Source organism: Myotis daubentonii, chromosome 16 (assembly GCF_963259705.1).
Source record: "Myotis daubentonii chromosome 16, mMyoDau2.1, whole genome shotgun sequence".
NCBI classification, from domain to species: domain Eukaryota; kingdom Metazoa; phylum Chordata; class Mammalia; order Chiroptera; family Vespertilionidae; genus Myotis; species Myotis daubentonii.
This window is the reverse complement of record NC_081855.1, coordinates 38,564,439-38,575,027: the sequence shown is the minus strand read 5'-3', so window position 1 is coordinate 38,575,027 and position 10,589 is coordinate 38,564,439.

The following is a 10,589-nucleotide window of genomic DNA, read 5'->3' as shown; positions in this document are numbered from 1 at the left end:
AACAGTATAAGCCCATAGGAATGTTTTTTCTGTTCAATAAAAATCACTTAAATGCTTTTCCTTCAAGAGTTGGCCTTGACAAGAATCCCGTAATTGTTGCCAGTTATTTTTTTAAATATTTCTATTTTTAGAACTCCATCTGTTATTGATCGGCTACTCCCTGAAGTCCCCCTCTTGAGTTAGAGGACACCATTATCTTCTAGGAATCAGAGGACAGAGAGAAGAGAATGTTAACTGTCACATTGGAAAACCACTAAGCTCTCCAATCTTGTCTGCATTGCCTGGGCACTTAGCAATGCTGAAACAAGCGCTGGACTGGGAAATAAAACCTGGTTTTTAGTGCCAACAAAACCAATAACAAATCCTTTGACTTAGGGCAAGTCCTTAACCTCTTTGAGTCTCTGTTCTGTTCTTCCTTCTACAAAGTAAGGATAGTAATTATTTTCTCTACCTACCTCACAGGTATATCAACACCAAGAGATAGTATCTGTAAAATTCTCTTCTAAACGATAGCATTGTAAAAATGTTAGGGATGTGCCCTGGGCAGGTGGCTCAGTATTGGAGTGTAGTTCCATGCACCCAAAGGTTATTATGGGTTCGATCCCAGTCAGGACACAAACCTAGGTTGCGGGTTTGATACCCGGTAAAGGAGCAAACAAGAGGCAACCAGTGGATGTCTTTCTCTCTTTCAATAAAACAAATCAATACAACATATCTTCAGGTGAGGCTTTTCAAAAAAATGTTAGTGGCGTCTGGCTCTCCCTGTCCGAAGCACGCCAGCATCTTTCCCATTCCCCTCTTCCCCCAGTGTGTTACCTTTGCTTTTCCCTCTAAGCCAGCGGTTCTCAACCTGTGGGTCGCGACCCCTTTGGCGGTCAAACAACCCTTTCTCAGGGGTCGCCTAAGACCATCCTGCATATCAGATATTTACATGACGATTCATAACAGTAGCAACATTACAGTGATGAAGTAGCAACGAAAATAATTTTATGGTTGGGTCCCAACATGAGGAACTCTACTTAAAGGGCCAGAAGGTTGAGAACCGCTTCAAGGGTTCTTCTTTGCTTCTATAACTTGTTTCCTGAGCCTGCCCAGCCCAACTGGCTCACATCTATGTAACTTTCTAAAAAAACCTCTCATAATTTGAAAAAAAATTAAATGAAGTTTAAAAATTAAATTGTGCCCTTGCCAGGTAGCTCAGTTGGTTAGAGCGATGTCCTAATACACCAAAGTTGGGGTTCCATCCAGGGTCAGGGCACATAAACGAATCAACCAGTGAATGCATAAATAAGTGGAACAACAAATCCATGTCTCCCCTGCACCCCCACCCCTCTCTCAAAAAAATAAATCACCTAGGACTATTTTCCAAGTGGTGCATTTTTGCTTTCCTCTCGTGTTTCTCCTAATAGAAACCAAGCAGATCCTTTCAGAGTTCTCTAACTTTATCTGCAATATTTGACTTTTTTTGTGGGGCAGGACAATCGTTTATAATTCTGTTTCCTTAGTAACGACCTTTTCCTGTCAAGCACCGAGATGTGAATCTCTTTCCTTCAGATGGGTCTTAGACCAAAGAAATCCATTGACTGGTCCTCTCACTCCACGCATCCAATAGAAATGGGCAATGTGAAAATTATTTAGAGCAGTGTCTACAGGATCTATTTTGGTGGGGAGGGTGAAATATGGTAGTTTATCATCTGGGATTCTCTCTCCTTTACTGTTCCTGCCTTCACTCATTTTGAATGATTTGAAAGGATGTAAGGGGGAGACAATTATACCCATAGGAGTGGCTTCTATTACAGACTGCTAAAACAATAGCAAAAAGTATTTTTTTTAGTTTCTGGAGTTTGGTGAGCGATGTGTCATCGATGTTTCTATCTCTATCTAAAAATCAATAAAAAATATCAAAATAGCCCTAGCTGGTTTGGCTCAGTGGATAGAGCGTCAGCCTGCGGACCCAAGGGTCCCAGGTTCAATTCCGGTCAAGGGCAGGTACCTTGGTTGTGGGCACATCCCAGGTGGGGAGTGTGCAGGAGGCAGCTGATCGATGTTTCTCTCTCATCGATGTTTCTAACTCTCTATCCCTCTCCCTTCCTCTCTGTGAAAAATCAATAAAATATATTTTTAAAAATATCAAAATAAAGTTTTAAAAATAAAAGGCATTCATACCTTTTTGTTTTTAGATATTTTTTAAAATATGTTTTTATTGATTTTAGAGACAGAGGGAGAGGGATAGAGAGATAGAAACATAGATCAGTTGCCTCCTGCTTACCCCCTACTGGGGACCAAGCCCAAATCCCTGCACCCTGACTGGGAATCCAACCGAGGACCTCTGGGTATATATCCAATTTTAGAAAAATCGCCCCCCCCCCCCCCCCCGTTGGAGTAAGTCACTGAAAAAACAAAACAACGCACAAAAGGAAGGTTTGTTCCATCACTTGAAATTGCTTCATCATTTCTCAAGCCCTGCACTTGGCTTAGGCTAGCTTCCTCATCAAGGCAAACCTTACAGGTGTCTGCAAACAGCAAATCTCTAAGGCAGTAGTTTTCAACCTTCCTAATGCCGCGACCCTTTAATACAGTTCCTCATGTTGTGGTGACCCCCAATTTCATTGTTACAAATTGAACATAATTAAAGCATAGTGATTAGTCACAAAAACAATATGTAATTATATATGTGTTTCCTGATGGTCTTAGGGGACCCCTGTGAAAGGGTCGTTCGACCCCCAAAGGGGTCGTGACCCACAGGTTGAGAACCACTGCTAAGGGCTGCAGATGAGGAAGGATCCAGGGGGAAAGAAGATAAAAATGATAGTCCCACAGAGTGGTGCCTGGTACGTGGTGCCTTGTTGTGTTGTATTTTGTGCCTTTAAATCAACGCAGCAGATCCAAACAACAGCAGCCTCCTGAGCACCACACCCTCTGTCTGAGGAAGAGCAGCTGTACGTGAAACCTCCCCCTACCAGCCAGAAGAGCTACCACAGCTGTGAACAGCACCCACCAGAGGAGCTGCTGCCAACTGAGAAGCAGCTGCTACCTCAACCGCCCGAAGAGCAACCACAGCCCAAGGAGTCACTGCCACCAAGGGAGCAGCCACTGAATGACTCAACGTCTAGATATGTCAGTGAGATCAAACATGGGTAGACAAAGAAACCCCCAAAGGAAAGAAAAAGAGGACTCGCCAGAAAAGCAGCTAAGTGATGCAGAGGCATGCAACATGACCGAAAAAGAATTCAGAATAAGGGTCCTAGAGTTCATAAACTGGACGGAGGAAAAAATCAATAACATATGCAAGAAGCTAGAAGAAACAGATGAAAAAATCAACAACTTAAGTAAGACCCAAGAAGAAATGAAGAGTGATATAGCTGCAATAAAAAACACCATTGAAAGTATCAACAGTAGACTAGGAGAAGCGGAGGACCGAATTAGTGAATTAGAAGACAAGGAAGCAAAACACACCAAAACTGTACTGCAATTGGAGTAAAAAATTAAAAGACAGGAGGAGAGCCTAAGGGAGCTTTGGGACAACATGAAACGAAACAACATATGAATAATAGGGGTGCCAGAACAACAGAAAGAGGAACAAGAATTAGAAAACCTACTCGAAGAAATAATATCAGAAAACTTCCCTGAGGTGGGGAAGAAAAAAGTCACACAAGCCCAGAGAGTCCCAAACAAGGTGAACCCGAAAAGACCCACACCAAGACACATCATAATTACCATGGCAAATGTTCAGGACAAAGAGAGAATCTTACAAGCTGCAAGAGAGAGACAGAAAGTTACATACAAGGGATCTCCCATTAGATTATCAAATGACTTCTCAACAGAAACACATCAGGCCAGAAAAGAATGGACGGAAATTTACAAAGTGATGCAAAGCAAAGGACTGAATCCAAGAATACTCTATCCAGCAAGGCTATCATTCAAAATTGAAGGGGAAATAAGAAGCTTCACAGACAAAAAAAGACTAAGGGAGTTTATCACCACCAAGCCAGCAATGCAAGAAATGCTAAAGGGACTGGTGTAAAATGAAGAATTAAAAAGCTCAGAGAAGGAGAACCAAGATGGCGGCATAGGTTAACGCCAGAGTTTGCTGCTTTGAACAACTACTTCAAAAGTGAAACTAAAAGACGGAAGGGACATCACCCAGAACCACAGGAACGCTGGCTGAGTGGAAGTCCTACAACTAGGAGGAAAGAGAAACGCATATGGACACTCAGAGGAGGCGCAGTGCTGAAGTCAAATTCTGAGGTGCGGAGTGCGCAGAGCGGGATGGTGGCGGAGGGCGGGGTTGTTGTTTTCAATCGGGAGGGAGTCGCAGACTCTGAGCTCCAGATACAGGCGAGTCTTTAGGGACCCAGACTCAAAACGGGAGAAGCGGGACTGTCTGGCTTCAGTCAGAGCGAGTGCAGCTTTCTCTCTGAGCTTTGCAGCGGGTGCTGGGACACAGAGAGGCAGAGCCCCTGGGGACAGGACTGAGAGCCGCCATAACTGCTCTCTCTGGCCCACCCTGTTGATCCTGTGCGACCCGCCCTACCCAAGCCCTGCACAGAGGCATTTGCCGGATAGCCTCAGGCAAAGGCTAGATTAGCACCTCCCTAGAGGACAGAAGTTCTCTCACTGCTGACACAGCTGATTCTCATAGCCACTTGGCCTGGAGGTCAAACCCTCCCTGGTATTAGCTACAACAATCAAGGTTTAACTATAAGACTGCGAACAAAGACCACTAGGGAGTGCACCAAGGAAGCATAACAAAATGCGGAGACAAAGAAACAGGACAAAATTGTCAATGGAAGATATAGAGTTCAGAACCACACTTTTAAGGTCTCTCAAGAACTGTTTAGAAGCCGCCGATAAACTTAATGAGATCTACAAGAAAACTAATGAGACCCTCGATGTTATGTTGGGGAACCAACTAGAAATTAAGCATACACGGACTGAAATAACGAATATTATACAGACTCCCGACAGCAGACCAGAGGAGCGCAAGAATCAAGTCAATGATTTGAAATGAGAGGAAGCAAAAAACACCCAACCGGAAAAGCAAAATGAAAAAAGAATCCAAAAATGCGAGGATAGTGTAAGGAGCCTCTGGGACAGCTTCAAGCGTACCAACATCAGAATTATAGGGGTGCCAGAAGAAGAGAGAGAGCAAGATATTGAAAACCTATTTGAAGAAATAATGACAGAAAACTTCCCCCACCTGGTGAAAGAAATGGACTTACAGGTCCAAGAAGCGCGGAGAACCCCAAACAAAAGGAATCCAAAGAGGACCACACCAAGACACATCATAATTAAAATGCCAAGAGCAAAAGACAAAGAGAGAATCTTAAAAGCAGCAAGAGAAAGAAACCCAGTTACCTACAAGGGAATACCCATACGACTTTCAGCCGATTTCTCAACAGAAACTTTGCAGGCCAGAAGGGAATGGCAAGAAATATTCAAAGTGATGAATACCAAGAACCTACAACCAAGATTACTTTATCCAGCAAAGCTATCATTCAGAATTGAAGGTCAGATAAAGAGCTTCACAGATAAAGAAAAGCTAAAGGAGTTCATCACCACCAAACCAGGATTATATGAAATGCTGAAAGGTATCCTTTAAGAAGAGGAAGAGGAAGAAAAAGGTAAAGATACAAATTATGAACAACAAATATGCATCTATCAACAAGTGAATCTAAGAATCAAGTGAATAAATAATCTGATGAACAGAATGAACTGGTGATTATAATAGAATCAGGGACATAGAAAGGGAATGGACTGACTATCCTTGGGGGGGAAAGGGGTATGGGAGATTCGGGAAGAGACTGGACAAAAATCGTGCACCTATGGATGAGGACAGTGGGTGGGGAGTGAGGGCGGAGGGTGGGGCGGGAACTGGGAGGAGGGGAGTTATGGGGGGAGGAAAAAGAGGAACAAATGTAATAATCTTAACAATAAAGATTTAATAAAAAAAAGAAAAAAAAGTTAATGTTCAAGAAAAAATATTAATTTTTATTAAAATGTTCTATTATTTTATGTTAACGATTACTCGTTTATTTTAGCTTTTTTGTATTCAGCATGTCTCTATCGAAATAAACCTAGGTTTCTATGAAAAAAAAAAAAAACTCAGAAAGAAAACAGCCACACAAAAAAAGAAATGGCTACAAACAAGTACCTTTCAATAATAACTTTAAATGTAAACGGACTAAATGCTCCAACCAAAAGACATTGAGTGGCTGAATGGATAAAAAAAACATGACCCATACATCTGCTGTCTACAAGAGACCCACCTCATTAGAAGGGACTCACACAGACTGAAAGTGAAGGGATGGAAAAATATCTTTCAGGCAATGGAAAGGAAAAGAAAGCTGGGGTAACAATACTTATATCGGACAAAATAGACCTCAAAGTGAAGGCCATAACAAGAGATAAGGAAGGCCACTTCATAATACTAAAGGGATCAATACAACAACAAGATATAACTCTGGTAAACATATATGCACCCAATGCAGGAGCACCCAAATTCATAAAAAAACTCCTGGAAGATATCAAAGGAGAGATCGACAACAATACAATCATAGTAGGGGACTTAAATACACCACTGACATCACTGGATAAGTCCGCTAGACAAACAATCAGCAAAGATACAGCAATCCTAAATGACTCACTAGATCAGATGGACTTAATAGACATCTTCAGAACACTTCACCCCAAAGCCAGGGAATATACATTCTACTCAAATGCTCATAAGACATATTCAAAAATAGACCATATATTGGGACACAAGCAAAGTACCCCCAAATTCAAGAAGATTGAAATCATAAAAAGCATCTTCGCAGACCACGATGGCATAATATTAGAAATAAACTACAATAAAAACAACCCAAAATACTCAAACACCTGGAAGCTGAATAGCATGCTATTAAATATTGATTGGGTTACCAATGAGATCAAAGAAGAAATAAAAAACATCCTGGAAACTAATGACAACGAAAACACAACAATCCAAAACCTATGGGACACAATGAAAGCAGTCCTGAGAGGGAATTTTATAGCTCTACAGGCCTATCTCAAAAAACAAGAAAAAATGGTAGTAAATCATCTAACTCTACAACTCAAAGAATTAGAAAGACAGCAACAAGAAAACCCCAGAGTGAGCAGAAGGAAGGAGATAATAAAGATTAGAGCAGAAATAAATGACATAGAGACCAAAAAAACAATACAGAAAATCAATGAAACCAAGAGCTGGTTCTTTGAAAGGATAAACAAGATTGACAAACCTCTAGCCAGACTCACCACGAAGCAGAGAGAGAGGACCCAAATAAACAAAATCAGAAATGATAGAGGTGAAATAACAACAGACCCCACAGAAATACAAATGATTGTTAAAAAATACTATGGACAGCTCTACTCCAACAAACTAGACAACCTGGAGGAAATGGACAAATTCCTAGAAAAATACATTCCAAAACTCAATCAGGAAGAATCTAAAAACCTCAACAGGCCAATAACTATGGAAGAAATTGAAGCAGTCATCAAAAAGCTTCCATCAAACAAAAGCCCAGGACCAGACGGCTTCACAGGGGAGTTTTACCAAACATTCAAGGAAGAACTAAAACCTATCCTCCTCAGACTATTACAAAAAATTCAAGAGGAAGGAACACTTCCAAGCTCATTCTATGAAGCCAGCATCACCCTAATACCAAAACCAGGTAAAGACAACACAATGAAAGAGAATTACAGGCCAATATCCCTCATGAACATAGATGCCAAAATCCTCAACAAAACCTTAGCAAATCGGATCCAGCAGTACATCAGAAAGATCATACACCATGACCAAGTAGGATTTATCCCAGGGATGCAAAGATGGTACAATATCCGCAAATCAATAAACGTGATACATCACATAAACAAATTGAAAGAAAAAAAACCACATAGTCATATCAATTGATGCAGAAAAAGCATTTGACAAAATTCAACACCCATTTTTGATAAAAACTCTCAGTAAGGTGGGAGTAGAAGGATCATACCTCAACATAATAAAAGCCATATATGACAGGCCCACAGCCAGCATCATACTCAATGGACAAAAACTAACACCATTTCCCCTAAGAACAGGAACAAGACAGGGATGCCCCCTCTCACCACTCCTGTTCAACATAGTACTGGAAGTGTTAGCCATTGCAATTCGGCAAGAAGAAGAAATAAAAGGCATCCAAATTGGAAAAGAGGAAGTAAAACTGTCCTTATTTGCAGACGACATGATATTATACATACAAAACCCTAGAGACTCCATCAAAAAGCTACTAGACTTAATACATGAATTTGGCAATGTAGCAGGATACAAAATTAACCCCAAGAAATCTGAGGCATTTCTATACACCAATAGTGAACTTTCAGAAAGAGAGATTATAAAAACAACCCCGTTTACCATCGCACCAAAAAAATTAAGCTACCTAGGAATAAACTTAACTAAAGAGGTAAAAGACCTCTACTCAGAAAACTACAGGACGTTGAAAAAAGAGATAGAGGAAGACATAAACAGATGGAAGAACATACCGTGTTCATGGATTGGTAGAATCAACATCATCAAAATGTCCATACTACCCAAAGCAATCTATAAATTCAATGCACTTCCCATTAAAATACCAACGGCATACTTCATAGATCTAGAATGAACTCTCCAAAAATTCATCTGGAATAAAAAAAGACCTCGAATAGCTGCAGCAATCCTGAAAAAGAACAAAGTAGGTGGGATCTCAATACCAGATATCAAGTTGTATTACAAAGCCACTGTTCTCAAAACTGCCTGGTACTGGCACAAGAATAGGCATATAGATCAATGGAATAGAATAGAGAGCCCAGAAATCGGCCCGAACCAATATGCTCAATTAATATTTGACAAAGGAGGCAAGAACATACAATGGAGCCAAGATAGTCTCTTCAATAAATGGTGTTGGGAAAATTGGACGGATATATGCAAGAAAATGAAACTAGACCACCAACTTATACCATACACAAAAATAAACTCAAAATGGATAAAGGACTTAAATGTACGACAGGAAACCATAAAAATTCTAGAAGAATCCAAAGGCCACAAAATCTCAGACATATGCCGAAGCAATTCCTTCACTGATACAGCTCCTAGGGCACTTGAAACTAAAGAGAAAATGAACAAATGGGACTACATCAAAATAAAAAGCTTCTGCACAGCAAAAGAAACCATCAACAAAACAACGAGAAAACCCACTGTGTGGGAAAACATATTTGCCAATGTCATATCTGATAAGGGCCTAATCTCCAAAATTTATAGGGAACTCATACAACTTAACAAAAGGAAGATAGCCGAAACCGGTTTGGCTCAGTGGATAGAGCGTCGGCCTGCGGACTGAGGGGTCCCAGGTTCGATTCCGGTCAAGGGCATGTACCTGGGTTGCGGGCACATCCCCAGTAGATGTGCAGGAGGCAGCTGATCGATGTTTCTCTCCCATCGATGTTTCTGACTCTCTATCTCTCTCCCTTCCTCTCTGTAAAAAATCAATAAAATATATTTTAAAAAAACAAAAGGAAGATAAACAATCCAATCAAAAAATGGGCAAAGGACCTAAATAGACACCTTTCAAAAGAGGACATTCAGAAAGCCAAGAGACATATGAAAACATGCCCAAAGTCACTAATCATCCGAGAGATGCAAATCAAAACAACAATGAGGTACCATCTCACACCTGTCAGACTGGCTATCATCAACAAATCAACAAACGACAAGTGCTGGAGAGGATGTGGAGAAAAAGGAACACTTGTGCACTGCTGGTGGGAATGCAGACTGGTGCAGCCACTATGGAAGACAGTATGGAGTTTCCTCAAAAAACTGAAAATGGAACTCCCATTTGACCCTGTGATCCCACTTCTAGGAATATATCCCAAGAAACCAGAAACACCAATCAGAAAGGATATATGCACCCCTATGTTCATAGCAGCACAATTCACCATAGCTAAGATCTGGAAACAGCCTAAGTGCCCATCAGTAGATGAATGGATTAGAAAACGGTGGTACATCTACACGATGGAATACTATGCTGCTCTAAAAAGGAAGGAACTCTTACCATTTGCAACAGCATGGATGGAACTGGAGAGCATTATGCTAAGTGAAATAAGCCAGTCAATGAAGGAAAAATACCACATGATCTCACTCATTCGTGGATAATAGAGACCATTATAAACTTTTGAACAATAATAGATACAGAGGCAGAGCTGCCTCAAACAGATTGTCAAACTGCAGCAGGAAGGCCTGGGAGGGTTGGGGGGCAGGAGGTAGGGGGTAAGAGATCAACCAAAGGACTTGTATGCATGCATATAAGCATAACAAATGGACATAGGACACTGGGGGATAGGGGAGGCTAGGGGACTGTCTAGGGTGGGGGGGGGAAATGGACACATATGTAATACCCTTTGTAATACTTTAAGCATTAAAAAATAAATAAAAGAAAAAAATGGAAAAAAAATCAAGGGAATAAAAAAGAAAATGATAGTCCCATTAGTTGAGCTGTTTTCCTTTTACAGATAAGTAACCTGAAGCATAGAAAGTGTGGGTTTCCCTTTGCAACTTGTCA